This window comes from Triticum urartu, chromosome 3A, assembly GCF_056163025.1.
Source record: "Triticum urartu cultivar PI428250 chromosome 3A, HENAU_Tu73, whole genome shotgun sequence".
NCBI classification, from domain to species: domain Eukaryota; kingdom Viridiplantae; phylum Streptophyta; class Magnoliopsida; order Poales; family Poaceae; genus Triticum; species Triticum urartu.
This window is the reverse complement of record NC_141875.1, coordinates 533,719,931-533,733,823: the sequence shown is the minus strand read 5'-3', so window position 1 is coordinate 533,733,823 and position 13,893 is coordinate 533,719,931. Positions and strand designations below refer to the sequence as shown.

The 13,893-nt window shown below is 47.8% G+C and overlaps 1 long non-coding RNA gene across 1 annotated transcript; it reads left to right on the top strand.

Annotated features, from left to right (window-relative positions):
* The first annotated feature begins 1,881 nt into the window (after positions 1–1,881).
* On the top strand, positions 1,882–6,956 carry LOC125548681 (uncharacterized). The gene is made up of 4 exons (XR_007301142.2): positions 1,882–2,160; positions 2,246–2,361; positions 2,446–3,519; positions 3,609–6,956. It is a non-coding gene; the product is annotated as an uncharacterized LOC125548681 (long non-coding RNA).
* The last annotated feature ends 6,937 nt before the right edge of the window (positions 6,957–13,893 follow it).

The window sequence follows — 13,893 nt, the reverse complement described above, 5'->3', positions numbered from 1 at the left end:
TGGACGGTGGGAGAGTGGATCACCCAGCTCGCCTGATCTTGTTATTTTGCGCCATGCTCTTTATAGTGATAGAACTTTGAGTTTGGATGGCATGATTGCTCGATAGTTACACACTAACCTCTTGAAGGGAGTTATTTATGGTGGTATTTATGCTTCTCGCATTGACATTTTAAGATTTTTATTAGGCATGATGAGGCTGAGGAGAAGTTTTTACCTGTTAGACACCTTGATTACACTAGCATGGTTGGGCATGATTTTATTAACAATGACACGCCACAATTTCGGTATAACTTGGTGTTTAGTCAAGGCAGTCGTGAGACTATTTATTACCTTGCATGCGCCTCCTTTGTTTGATTTTTCCTCGAGCAGGTACAATAGTATAGGGCTTGGAGCCGCCCCAAGAAGAGGAACCAGAGCCAGCACCTCAGCCCGTGGCAGGCTGGCAGCCGCAGAGCCTGTTTACTAGTGGGATTCGCAGGACCCCGTCTATCAATGGAACCCCCATGAGCCTCAACACTATCCTGAAAAGGGATACTTAACCCATGGCCATAGACCAACTAGCTTTGGGATAGGGAAGGAGTAAAAATTATACTCCACTAGCTTTGGGATCGGTGGTCAAATGTAGTAAAGTAAAAATTAAATATACCACTAAGTTGATATAAGGGGTCCGTTAGAAATGCCCTTAGCGGGAGATAAAGAGAAAAACATCGACCTGGCGAAGTCTTTTTCGGATTCCATCTTGTAAGCCTACGTAACTCAACTAATTTGAGTCGACCTTGCATCATAGTAGTAGAGTAGTTTCTTAGCCGGATTATTGCTCTTCGTGAAGTGGCGTAAAGGAGTTCTATCGTCTTGGCGAGCTTCCGGTGGATGCGCGGAAAGTGCTGGATGACTTGCGTCGGGCTTGAGGCCAATGCTCTTCATGACTTCGTGAGGCTGTGAGGTTGATGGAGACAGCGGCCGAAATTAATTTCTGATTTTGATGTACTTGCTAGTAAGGGGAGGGAGGCATGAGCTGCCTTTCAAGCCCAAGTTGCAGGTCTAAAGTTAGTGATGCATCTCTACGAAGAGCAGCGGTGGTCGCTTGAAACGAACATTGATCAATGCCCAAAGAACTAGTTGCCAAGGCGAGCACAAACTGAAACTTGTGCATATTTCGTAGTAAAGAATATTGTAAATCTGGTTTTACACTGCCGAGAAATTTATATTGCACATTTCTAACTAGAAGCACAAATAAGTCAGATGGTTTTTGCTCTTGGTAGGAAGAGTAAATACCCAAGCCTCTATATCCGGGAGCTTTTTCGCTCCAAGATTCATCCACTTGGATGAAAAAGACTTTTGGGTAAATTCCTATGGGGCACGTGTATTATTTTGGTACCTGGCTGTGTACGAACGCGTGGTGGCTTCAATCTTTCGTTTCAAATTTTTTGAACTAGGGTGCGGCTTATCTTGGTAAGTTTACCGTAAATTTAGCGTTTTTTTGGTATGTTTGCATTCCGTGGACAGCGGCGCTGCGACGATCGCTCCTCCTGGATGTCCTTGTCGCTGTCGGTTTGACCACTGTTGGTTCTGCAGCTTGGTATTGTTTGTTTTAATCGGTGCCGCTTTCCACGGGTTCTCTCGAGTTTTCCTTGCGTACGTGTTCCTTTTGGTGCCGCTCTGGTCGTTAGTTCTAGAGCCTGCCGCTCTTTTTTCATCGGTGCCGACCGTTTTGATCGTTTAATCTAGACTCTGTTGTTGTTTCTTAGCGGTGCCGCTGTCGCCGATCAATCTGGAAATCTGGCCGCCTATCGTGACCGCTTTTGTCCTGTAAATCTACGGACCGTCTTACCGTTGTTGTTGCTATAAATAGGTCGCTCTTCTTGCCATATTATTGCGGTAGGTTTCCTCAGTGTCGCATGCGTTAACTCCATGGTCCGCGGCGTCCGGGGCGGCCTTCTCGCTCGCGGGATGCTGTGGTTGGCCGACGTGGTGGTTCGGGCCATTCTGCTGCCTCGGCTGCTGTGTCTGGTCGATCCGTACGTATGGAGGATGCTCCTGCCTCTCATCATCGGTCGTTCTGTCGGGGTGGCCGTTCTGTAGGATCTTCTGGTTCTGCATGTGGCCGCTCCTTGCCGTTTTCTGGTTCTGGATGCACGGCGGATTTTGCGTCGTGATTTGGTTTGTTTGCTATTTCTTTGTTTCCCCTTTTGTTTGTGTTGGAGTTTTTCTGTACATTGAGTGTTTTGCTGCCTTGATTGCCTAGGGTCTTCTCTCACCGCTCGAGCTTTGGGCACGACCAGCAGAGGAAGACGACCGGCCATCGGCAACGGAAGACGAGGTGGGCAGCCGCTCCAAGCACGATATCATGTTCCAAGTGAGGTGAGTCTCCGTGGCCTCTTGCTGATCACCGATAAGGCCTTTGCAGCGGAATTCCAAGTGAGGTTGATTACTTGATTTGGCCAGCGGATGTCCACGGAGGCGCGCGCGATGATGAGGGTGTTCGCGTCTGGAGGTGATGGCTGCAGGAGTCTCCCGGACAGTGAGACTGGACGTGATGGTGCCAGCGATCGGTGAGGTCCCGACGGCGCGCAGCGTGGCTTGCACCGGAGCTGGCGAGGCCATGGCGACGGTGAGCACGGGGCACGCTGACACAGCAAGGCCATGGAGTGGCTCATGAAACGTGTCGATCGGTGCGGGTCGGCCGTGGGCGGTGTGCTTCGGCAAAGCTCACGTCGCTACTGTGGCGGGTAATCTCCGTTTGCGTCGTCTGTGCATGATGTACGTGTTCGGGTTCACGCAGTGCAGGGAACATGTTGTCCGTGACCTTCCTTGGCAAGCGGACGCCAAGTTCGGTTTCGGACCATCGCCTACGTCCTGGTCCATGACGGCGCGCGGAGGCGGCGCCCTCTTCTGTAGTGTCCAATGTTAGTGCACTGGTCTGCGCTGCTGAGGGACGTCTCCTTGTCCCACGCCGGGGAGCATGGGCGTCATTCCGTTCGGCCGTCACTGCAGAACGCGGTGAGGTATCATCTTCCCGTTTCGATTCATCCCATACTAAATACCTCCATCCTTACATGTATGGTTGTATCTCAAATTCGTCATGCGTGATGAATGATTTTCTAGGTTCGCGTAGTTTACATTTGCTTTTTTAGTTTGGTTGATTCCATGTGTAAATGGACTGAGGAGTGATGAGAGAGGGAGAGGCGGAGAAGGGGCCACCTGAGGCGGCCGGACTACCGCCGCCGCTTCCTCGATCCTCGCCAGGCGGAGGTGCAGGCGCACATCAGATCCATATGTGCTCTCTTAGTCCCCTAGCGGCGGCGCCGTCGGGAGGAAAGGAGGGGCCGACGGGATCGGGTGATGACCGCGGCGACCTGCCGCATGGTGAGATCGGACGGGAGGAGGCACGATGGGTACAATGGCGGGCGATCTTCTCCGACGAGACGGATCCGGTCATTTGGATGGAAGGACGTCTTCGATTTACTCCACGTTCGTGATGGATTGCTCTTCTCGATTTGGAGAACGACGTCCTCGCTGGTGATTTTCTCCCGGACACCGACATGATTGAGATAGGTATTAAATTCAAACTTGATGTTTATGACGTGATTGTTGGCGAATGTCTGCAGCTGGATTTAGCTGGATTTACACCCGAAGGCACCGGAGATGATTGATCTGATGGAGCCGATGGTTCATACACGACCGGGAGGACGGTTTTGGGCGCTTCTGGAGAGCGACGACGAAGAGCAAGTGGAGGGTCATGTCCCCATGAAGAATGCCGGAATGCCCCTGGCCTCGCAGAGTGTTGTTTCGTTGCCGGAGCCCAAGATCACGACCAATCGGCGTTGTTCAAAAATTCAAACTTCCAAACCAGCCATGAAGCCATGGAGCGGACCGATTCCTAAGGTAATGAGAGAACCGGTAACGTTGTCAGATTTCTTGCCGGAAAATTGGACTCTTGTCACGTGGAAAGAAGAAAGGCAAGATTGGCCGGCCACCGCCGCCGCCTAGATCGCCAGTGGCGAGATCGGCGAGCGCTGTTCGAGCGGCCAGACGGACTCGTTTGAACACGTTATTGGGCCGTGGGCCTGAGCTGGATGCAACATCGGACGTTACGATGGTCGTGGGTCCTCCAGGCGCGGGCGAGGCCCAGCCAGAGGCCCAAGCCTCGTGCCATCCCGATCGGACATACGTGCATGTATCGCCGCTGCTTGTCGTCTCTACGAGCGAGTCTAGGGTTCCAGGTCCGGGTTTTCCTTCGCTCGGCACAGGACGGGCAAGGAGGATCATGTATGCTGGCGGCATGGCAGGACAAGGGCCGCCGCCCGTCAAGCGAGGCCCAGCTCCCGCCGGTGGCACTTTTTCTCCTAGCGGGGCTAGTCGTGGAACTTTGCTGGCCAATAGGGCTGCCGCCACGGGCGCGGTCGGTCATGCCGCTACGCCGATCGCTGGCGCTGGTGCTGTTGGCCACGGTGCCCTGCCTGTGGGTGGTGTTGGCCGTGGTGCCCCGCCTAGTGGTGGGGTTAGCGGTGTTGGACGGGGCGGCTTCCCCCCTCCAAGGCCAGCGGCGGGGGGAGGGGTGCAACCCTGAGTCGGGATCGGCCGGGGTGTTTCGTCCTCTACGCGGCAGGGGGGGCGATGCATCTGGTTCTCTGGTGCCGACGCATGTGCCCAGACCAAACGCGCGCCAGCCGGATGAAGTGGTGCCGCTACCAGCAGCTAAGGCGCCGGCCCTAGGAAGGGGTCGCAGCGTGTAAGGGCGTGGTGGATATAGTGGTTACAACAAAGACGGACAGAATTTCAACCGATACGGGCAGTGGGGAGACGATGGATATGATGCATATGGTGAGGGACTACACCGTGGATCTTTGTCCGGTGGCGGCCGTGGATATAATCGGCATAATGATGAGGACACCGGACATTTTCAAGGTCCGCCCGGTAATTTTGTTGAAGGTGTTGCCGGATCCAGGGATCGCTTCCGAGGTGGATATCGCCGCGGTGGGAGAGGGAGACGCCCACCACCGCCTCGACACTACCCACCGCCACCAGCACCTGCTACGGATATGGCTTCGGGGGAGGAGATCGAGCACGTAGCGGATGAGGTGGGAGACCCATCCACGCCACCCGCGGCGGCAGTTGACGCGGTTAGGGCTTTGGCAGCAGTGCAGGTTCCGGTGACTTCTGGAGAGACTAAATCTAGGGATGGCGCGTCTGACAAAGGGTCGGAGAAAGCGGAGGGAGAAAAACTCTCTAAATGGGCGATTAAGAAGAAAAAGTTGCCTTGCTATAGATGTGGTGAACCAGGTCATTTCGTGGCAGAGTGTATGAATAAACTTTGTGACTATTGCCAACGCTCACAGCATGTGACCGGGGCCTACCCTCTCCTCTTCGGTCCTAAGCCTGGTATTAACATTTTTGAGGTCTGTTGTAAAGAGTTGATGTTCTTTGAGACACCAGAGGTGGACCCTCTATCGCAGATGGTTGAGAGTTCCTTCCCGGCAGTAATCAGAGTTACTAATGGACAGTTGACCGAGGTCAGATCGTGAGACAGCTACGTGACTTAGTGCCATGTAATTATCAATGGCATCTGGAACAGTTAGAAAGTCGGACTTATAAGGTGGACTTTCCAACTAAAGAGGATCAGATGCATTTTCTTAAGTGGGGTCTGTGCAGAGTCACAAGCACCAATGTCATTATCGCTTTCGATGAGTGGAAGCAGGAGGAACCGGAGGGTACACCTTTGGAGAAGGTGTGGATTTGTTTCTATGGCGCGCCACCTAAATGGATAAAGCAGTTTTTGATTGCTTGGAGCTTGGGTGCTATGATTGGTAAGATAGAAAAGGTTGACATGCCATTCACTCATGCACAAGGAGTTGCGAGGTTATTGGTCAGTGTTGTGAGTGTTGAGCATATACCAGATGTGGTCAGATGAACACATGCTGGAGTCACTTATGTATTAGAGCTTGAGATCGAGGATACTGCAGTTTCCCAGGATGGGGACGGGACACGGGACATGGATACGACTGAGGGAGGCGACGCGCCCGGGAATCAGGATAAGGGGGGCGATGATACACTACCGGAGTCGTACAAGGGGCCTACTACACAGCCAGATAAGGTATATAGTTCTACCAAAGAGGCGCCCCCGTCCACTACTCCGATGAACACGCTTCGCTTTGGTTCATTTGCACCGGGGTCCGCTCCTAGTCGGTTATGGAGCACCAGGGTCGAGGCAGACGACCCAGCAGAGCTTGAGCTACCACCAGTGCCGAGTCTGGCCGGCAAGGTGACGACTGCAGAGTCTACACCCGGTGCGAGGGTGGACCCTGATGGGTCGGCCGCGGGTATGGGGGTCGTGGGCAGGAAGCCCTTAGCACCCAGTTACATGCGCCCGACTTCTCTTCGGTGGGAGGGGCGCCTGGACAGGAGGTCGCTGGCGTTCTTCTCACTTCGGCGTCTCCGGTCGAGCTGGGGGTGAGGTGCGGGAAGGAGTCCCGTGCTGTAACCCCTCCACAGGACCCCACCATCCAGAGTGGCGAGCTGGGGGTGAGGTGTGGGAAGGAGTCCCGTGTCGTAACCCCTCCGCGAGATTGTGCCTTGCAGGTTGGCCAGGGGACGATGGTTTCTACGGGGAAAGGGGGGACGGGACCAGTGAGCAGGCGTCTCCACGGTCCCACTCACCCTTGACCTCTACAGCTGAGGTCCGCTCCACTACGCCCTACCCTCCTTCACCAACGATAAGGGAGGGCGTGGGAGTCCTGACCGTACCCCTCGAGAGAGGACGACGGAGGAGCTCATCGCTTTTCGCAGGATAGCGGATCTGGTGTCGGCCGGTAGGCGTGTCAGCAACCGGATCCAGGGACAGCCGGATGCGGACGACCTGCAGCTAGCGCGTGCCAAGAGGGCCGCCATGCTTCGTCATGCCGAGACTACTGCAGGTGCGTCTTTTGATAAAAGTTGCTCGATTTTACACTTCTCTGAGAATGAAATAGTTGATAAGGCAAACGACTTACGAATTTCTTTGGGATCAAATGAAACAGAGGTCGTCAAATCTGTTAATGATATTTTAGACTTGGAAGCGGAGAGGGCTTCTGAGATCATTCGTAATATTACCTCTATCCAACCTATGAATGACAATGACATGAATAATTTAGGAATTAATGATCTCGCAAATATATGCAATAATCTGTCGCCAAGTGTCAAGGCTAAGGATGAGGAGGATTTGGAGAACACAGGTACGGTAGAGCCTCTCTTGATGGAGGATGCAGTTTCTGTCATAGATAATACTATCGTCCCGCAGGGTGTTGAGGAGAAGCCCAAACGACCCTGGAAGCGGAAAATTTATCCTACTTTGGTAGTACGCAGAAGTGCTAGAGTTAAGCTTAAGAAAAAAATTCATGATGACTTATGAAAGGACTCTTTTGGAATAGCAGAGGTCTAGCGGACTTGGCTAAACAAAGATTCTTAGCAGAAACAACGTTAGAGCATCACTTAGATTTTATTGCACTTTTGGAAACTGGATGAGATAATTTCACATCCCAATTCCTTCAAACCCTCTCAAGTGGTATCAATTTTGACTGGCACATTTTACCTCCTAGAGGAAGATCCGGCGGGATTTTACTAGGAGTACGGTGTGAGACGTTAGAGGTGCTTAATGTGGTTCAGGGAGACTTTTCGGTTAAATTCAGGGTAAGATCAAAATTGGATGGGTTCCGATGGTCGCTAATTGCTGTATATGGGGCAGCACAACCTGAATTTAAACCTGATTTTCTGGCCGATCTAGTGTGGATTTGTGGAGATGAAAATCTGCCAATACTAGTCGGGGGGATTTTAATATCATTAGGAGGAGAGAAGAAAAGAATAATGAAAATTTCGATGGACGTTGGTCTATGATGTTTAACATGATTATCGAGAGCCTCAATTTGAGAGAAATTGAGCTCACCGGTAGACAGTTTACATGGGCCAACTCGTTACCTGTTCCGACTTATGAAAAGCTGGATAGGGTACTTGCTAGTGTGGAGTGGGAACAAAAATATCCGTTGGTGTCGGTCCATGCAATGCAGAGAGCGATCTCGGATCATACACCAATCCTTTTAGATTCGGGCGAGGCTACCCATGTGGCAAATAAAAATATCTTCTCCTTCGAGCAAAGCTGGTTTGAGCGAGAAGGATTGATGGAGATGATTGCACGCGAATGGGCTAAGCCAGTTACGGGAAGGACACATGTCGAGAGATGGCAGAATAAAATTAGACACCTTCGACAATTTCTGAGAGGTTGGGCCAGAAATGAGAGTGGAATTTATAAGCAGGAAAAAGAGCGTCTTACTCAACTCATTGAGGCACTAGATGTAAAGGCTGAAACCACTCTCCTTTCTGTTAATGAGCATCGAACCAAGTTCGGGGCTGAGCAAGGCCTACGTGCTCTCCTGAGAGAGGAGGAGCTCAAGTGGGCGTTGTGTGCGAAAACGCTTAAGGTTGTCCAAGGAGACGACGACACATAGTTCTTCCATATGGTTGCAAATGATAAACATAGGAAGAAGAAGATCATACAGCTTGAACAGGACGAGAGGACAATAGTGGGGCATGAAAATCTAAAAGCGTATATTCCAACTATTATAAAAACCTTTTTGGACCCCCCGAATACATCCACGGTGTCTCTTGATGAGTCTGTGATTGATGATGTACCTCAATTACAGGCAGTAGAGAACGATGTTCTCTCTGCACCGTTTACTGAAAAAGAGGTTCATCTGGCCATAACCCAAATGAAGTCGAATAAAGCACCGGGACCAGATGGGTTTCCAGCTGAATTCTATAAGAAATGTTGGCATATCACTAAAGATGATCTTATGCCTATGTTTCACGATTTTTTCGATGGCCATTTGGAGTTGTTTCACCTAAACTTTGGTACGATAACGTTGTCACCTAAGAAGAATGAGGCGGTTCGGATCGAACAATTCCGACCCATTTGCCTACTGAATGTGAGTTTTAAAATTTTCACAAAGGTAGGAACCAATAGATTGACACAAATTGCTCACTTAGTGGTTCAACCTAGTCAGAGAGCTTTCATGCCGGGACGACACATACTAGAAGGAGTGGTCGTCTTACATGAAACGCTCCATGAGATTCACTCGAAGAAACTAGACGAGGTTAGCTTCAAAGTGGATTTCGAGAAGGCTTATGATAAAGTAAAATGGCCTTTTCTTCAGCAGGCAATGCGCAAGAAGGGTTTTAGTGAAACCTGGAGGAACCAAGTGGATACTCAAGTCCAGAAAGGTAGTGTCGGAATTAAGGTGAACGATGACATCGGTCACTACTTTCAGACACATAAGGGGTTGAGACAAGGGGATTCCATGTCACCTCTTCTGTTCAATATTGTGGCAGATATGTTGGTCGTCATTATTGGCAGGGCCAAGCAGCATGGCCATGTAGAGGGTCTAGTTCCTCATCTAGTTGATGGAGGAGTGTCCATTCTACAATATGCTGATGACACTATTTTATTCATGGAACATGACATGGCTAAGGCACGTAACATGAAACTTATCATGTGTTTCTTTGAACAATTGTCTGGCTTAAAAATTAATTTTCATAAGAGCGAGGTGTTCTGTTTTGGGAAGGTCAAAGACGAGGAACATACCTACAGACAATTGTTTGGAAGCGAATTAGGTGCTTTACCATTCAGTTACTTGGGTATTCCGATTCATCACCGTAAACTATCCAATAAAGAATGGAAATGTATTGAAGAACGAATTGAAAAAAACTCAGCTGCTAGAAGGGCAAGCTGATGTCATATGGAGGTCGGCTAGTTCTGATTAACTCAATACTGACTAGCATGCCAATGTTTCTACTTTCGTTCTTTGAAATTCCGAAAGGGGCCCGAAAGCGACTTGATTTCTTTAGATCTCTTTTTTTGGCAGTCTGACGAGGCCAAGAGGAAATACCGTCTCGCGTGATGGGATATCCTTTGTCGACCTAAAGACCAAGGGGGTCTCTGTATTGAGAACTTGGAAATTAAGAATAAATGCCTTATGAGCACATGGTTGTACAGGTTAGAGACAGAGTCGGAGGTCATGTGGTCTCAAATCCCGCACAATAAGTATTTGCACTCGAAAACGCTAGCCCAGGCTACCATCAGACCGACTGATTCGCCGTTCTGGAAGGGACTTATGAGAATGAAAGACATGTTCTTTCGTAGGGACAAATTCTTGGTTGGCAACGGGATGTCAACAAGATTTTGGGAGGATACGTGGTTAGGGGAGACGCCCTTGGCCTTACAATATCCTACCCTCTATAATATTGTGCAACGTAAGGAGGATTACGTAGCTACCATCCTTAAAACTATTCCCTTGAACATCCAGTTCAGACGTACGTTAGTGGGTGAGAGATGGACAGCCTAGATGCACTTGGTTCGGAGATTGATTGAAGTTCGACTCTCCGACCTGCCGGACTCAACACAATGGAAGTTAACTAAAAATGGGATATTTACGATGAAATCTTTTTATACGGATCTGATTAATTCTGGCCCCCTCTTAAGGTCACTACATATATGGGAGGTTAAGGTTCCTTTGCGGATTAAAATTTTTATGTAATTTGTCCACAAGCAAGTAATGCTCACAAAGGATAACCTACTTAAGAGGCGATGGGTAGGAAATTCGTGGTGTTGTTTTTGTGCTCAGGATGAAACAATACAACATTTATTTCTTGAATGCACACTTGCCAAGTTACTGTGGAGAACGATCCATATAGCTTTTAATATCAATCGGGACGTGGTAAGCTGGGGTTGAACAAATCACGGCAGCTCGTATTCAGATTGGAATATGTGCGCTATTATGGGCTATATGGAACTGCAGAAATGATATCATTTTTAACAGACAACACAACTTAACTTTTTTACAGGTTATCTTCAGAGCTACAGCTTGGATCCGTACATGGTCCTTACTCACTCCTATGGGCTCTAGGGAGCCTTTGATTACTGGGTGCAATCAATGGGAGATGGTGGCTCGGGTTATATTCAACCGGTTCGGATGGCGTACGCATAACAGGATAGGAGTCTAGAGAGCTTATCCTTATTATTACCGTATCGGTTGTCTTTGTCCGCTTGTAATTTCCCGTTTTATTTACTTTGTTTTGCTCCGTTTGCGAGCTGTAAGACCTTTATGACGATACTTTCTGGATTTTTAATAAGAGGGTCGTATGCATCATCATGATGCAGAGGCCGGGAGCATGCCTGCATTTTCAAAAAATGTGTAAATGGACTTGTTGGGAAAAATTTACCGCAGTATTTACTATTGTAGATGTATGTGAGCTTACCTTTGCTCTTCCCAGATGTACACTGTTCTTTTCTGAGAATTTCGTGAGCAAGTTTGTGGTGTTTAATAGTGCGCTGATGCTCTCTTAATCCCTAGGGAATTAGTACTTCTCATGTTGAAGCCTAGAACTGGTAGTAATACGAAAATATGAAATATTTTCGTTCCAATTGGCAATATTAGGAAAACATTCATTTTGATTCACTTGAATAATAAATAATATTATAACTATTTTTTCGTGAAATAATATTAATTATAACAAAATGTTGAACGACTGAAAATGCAACTTTCGAGAGGTTGTGGAATAGCATAATTTTCCCATTTAGATTTTCTCTAGGGCCTTAGTGAAATTCCATTTTTCAAAACTGAATTGTAATTAAGAATGTCAAATGTATGGTTATATTTAGTTTTTTCTTGATTCTAAAAAGATAAGACAAGGGGGACATATTAAAATGTATCCTAAAATCTCACCAAATAATTGGTTTGATCATACATTTATACACAAGGATAATAAATGGTGCCTGCTTATGATTTTTTGTCAAAGCTTTCTGGTAATTATTTGTGGTTTCTTAGGAGTTTTTATGCTGTTCAAAATTGGTTAATGGATGCATGGCGCATGCATGTATTATTGGGGGACCTGTGAGCGTACGTTTTGTGGGTGTGTGTTGTGATTTGGTCTGTGATTTCGTTAGGCTGCCAATGTTAGGATTAGTCACGTGTTGTTGGACGGTGGACTCTGAGTGGTAGTCATGTGCATGCATACAATGTTGGAGGAGATTTTCGTCTGTGATGTGACCACGTGCATCGCCATGTAGCGCCACTTTTTCCGTTGATTCTGGATGCTGTTTTACTCGGTGTTACAACCGGCACCGCATTTCCGTTGGTTCTGAACACCACTTAATTCGATGTTAATTGGCTAATAGGTTGTGTTCGCGTGTGTGGTTAGTGGTTATTGTAGTGCAGTTACGGTCGTTGTGGTATGGTCCCGAATCACGATCCCACGTATCATCGGCGGAAGTACGTCCCTGGGTACGTGCCACTCAAATCACAATGAGAAACCTGCTATCATGCACTTGTAGTCACCGAGTGGCTTCATCACATTTCCAACAACAATTAACTATAGCATGTAACATATACAACAGAACAAACTGATGATCACCAAAACTATCATGTACTTCAAGTTCAGAATCTTTTTGTGAACAAGGGAGAGGCGCACATGGCGCCAAATTCATTTCAAGTCAAAATGGGAAGTCTGCTTCAACGCAAGAGAAAACATGAACCAATCAATGACAATTCAACATGACCCGTTCTAATAACCATCCAGTAAAATGAGTTTACAAGGCAGACTAGAATCCTAGCTAAAATATGCGATAATTTCTTCAACATGATACCACTATGAATGTACTCGCAACGTCCATACACAGAAGATCCGATCATCACGTGCACCGGCGCCAAGTCACGTGAAGATTGCATGCAACAATTTGTAGATGCCCTCTATCATTTCATCACTGAAAGGACATGCGGTGGCCCCATGTGTGGTTTTAGTAATTGATGACATTCTCTATGGACTAATGCTTGCATTGAGTTATATTTGAAGGATTTGTCCATAGGCATGTCTTGAAGTCCATGTGTTGGTTTCAAGTAGTTTATGTGTGGACCAAGGTGCTATTAAGGAATTATCCAAAGATTGGTCATGTGAGTGTTGAGCTTATTGCAAGTATGTCTTGAAGAAGAAGATGGTGTGATCGTTCATGTATACCTTCAAGACATCATCCAAATGAAGAGAGCTGGAAAGATTCAAGGTTGATCAAGACTATGTACAAAGAGTTATTCAAGTTAATCAACACACAAAGCGTAGAAGATGTACCAAGTGGGATCAAGTGATCTCATGGTATGGTATGTTTCCATGGGCTTGCATCAAGAGGAATATATCATACAAACCATGGAGAGGATGACATCAAGTGGTGATTGTCATCAAGATTGTGGTATGCAAGTTCAAGTGGAGCATCACGAAGAGATCATCCTTGAAGCTTGATGTCTATTGTGGTGTCAATGGACTTGTGAAGATGTGCCAAAGAGTGGCTCACCCATAGTGGAGTATGGGGGAGCAATCAACTAGTCTTCGTCGAGCCAACGCAATCAAGATAGGTGGTCCAACTTGAGGGAGTCAAGATCGTCATCATCTAGATCAAGTGGACTATGTGCAAGGCAAAGGTTTGCCCTTGATAGGTTTTATATTTTACCGGTCTCATGGTGGTAGCTGGGAGACCGGGTTATAGGATCAATTGCCATACTATCAAGGGGGGCTCTCAATGAGTAGCTTGATCGTATCATTCATAGAGAGCTCAAACCATTGCATCCTTGCATCATATTTATTGGTTCTTGTTTGGTTCTTCTCCTTGTGAGATTTGGAGCTTATGGTCATTTTCATGACAAGCTCGATTTCATCGAAAACGGAGTTCACGTGCATCTTCTATGATGTTTTCGATGTTGGAGGTTATGTCGGTTCTTCTATTTTGGAGGTTTCACTCCTCTATTTCTTAGGCATACCTCCCTTACCTCTTCTTACTATAATCACTCGTTGTTGGATGCTACTCATCGTCATCTATCCAAC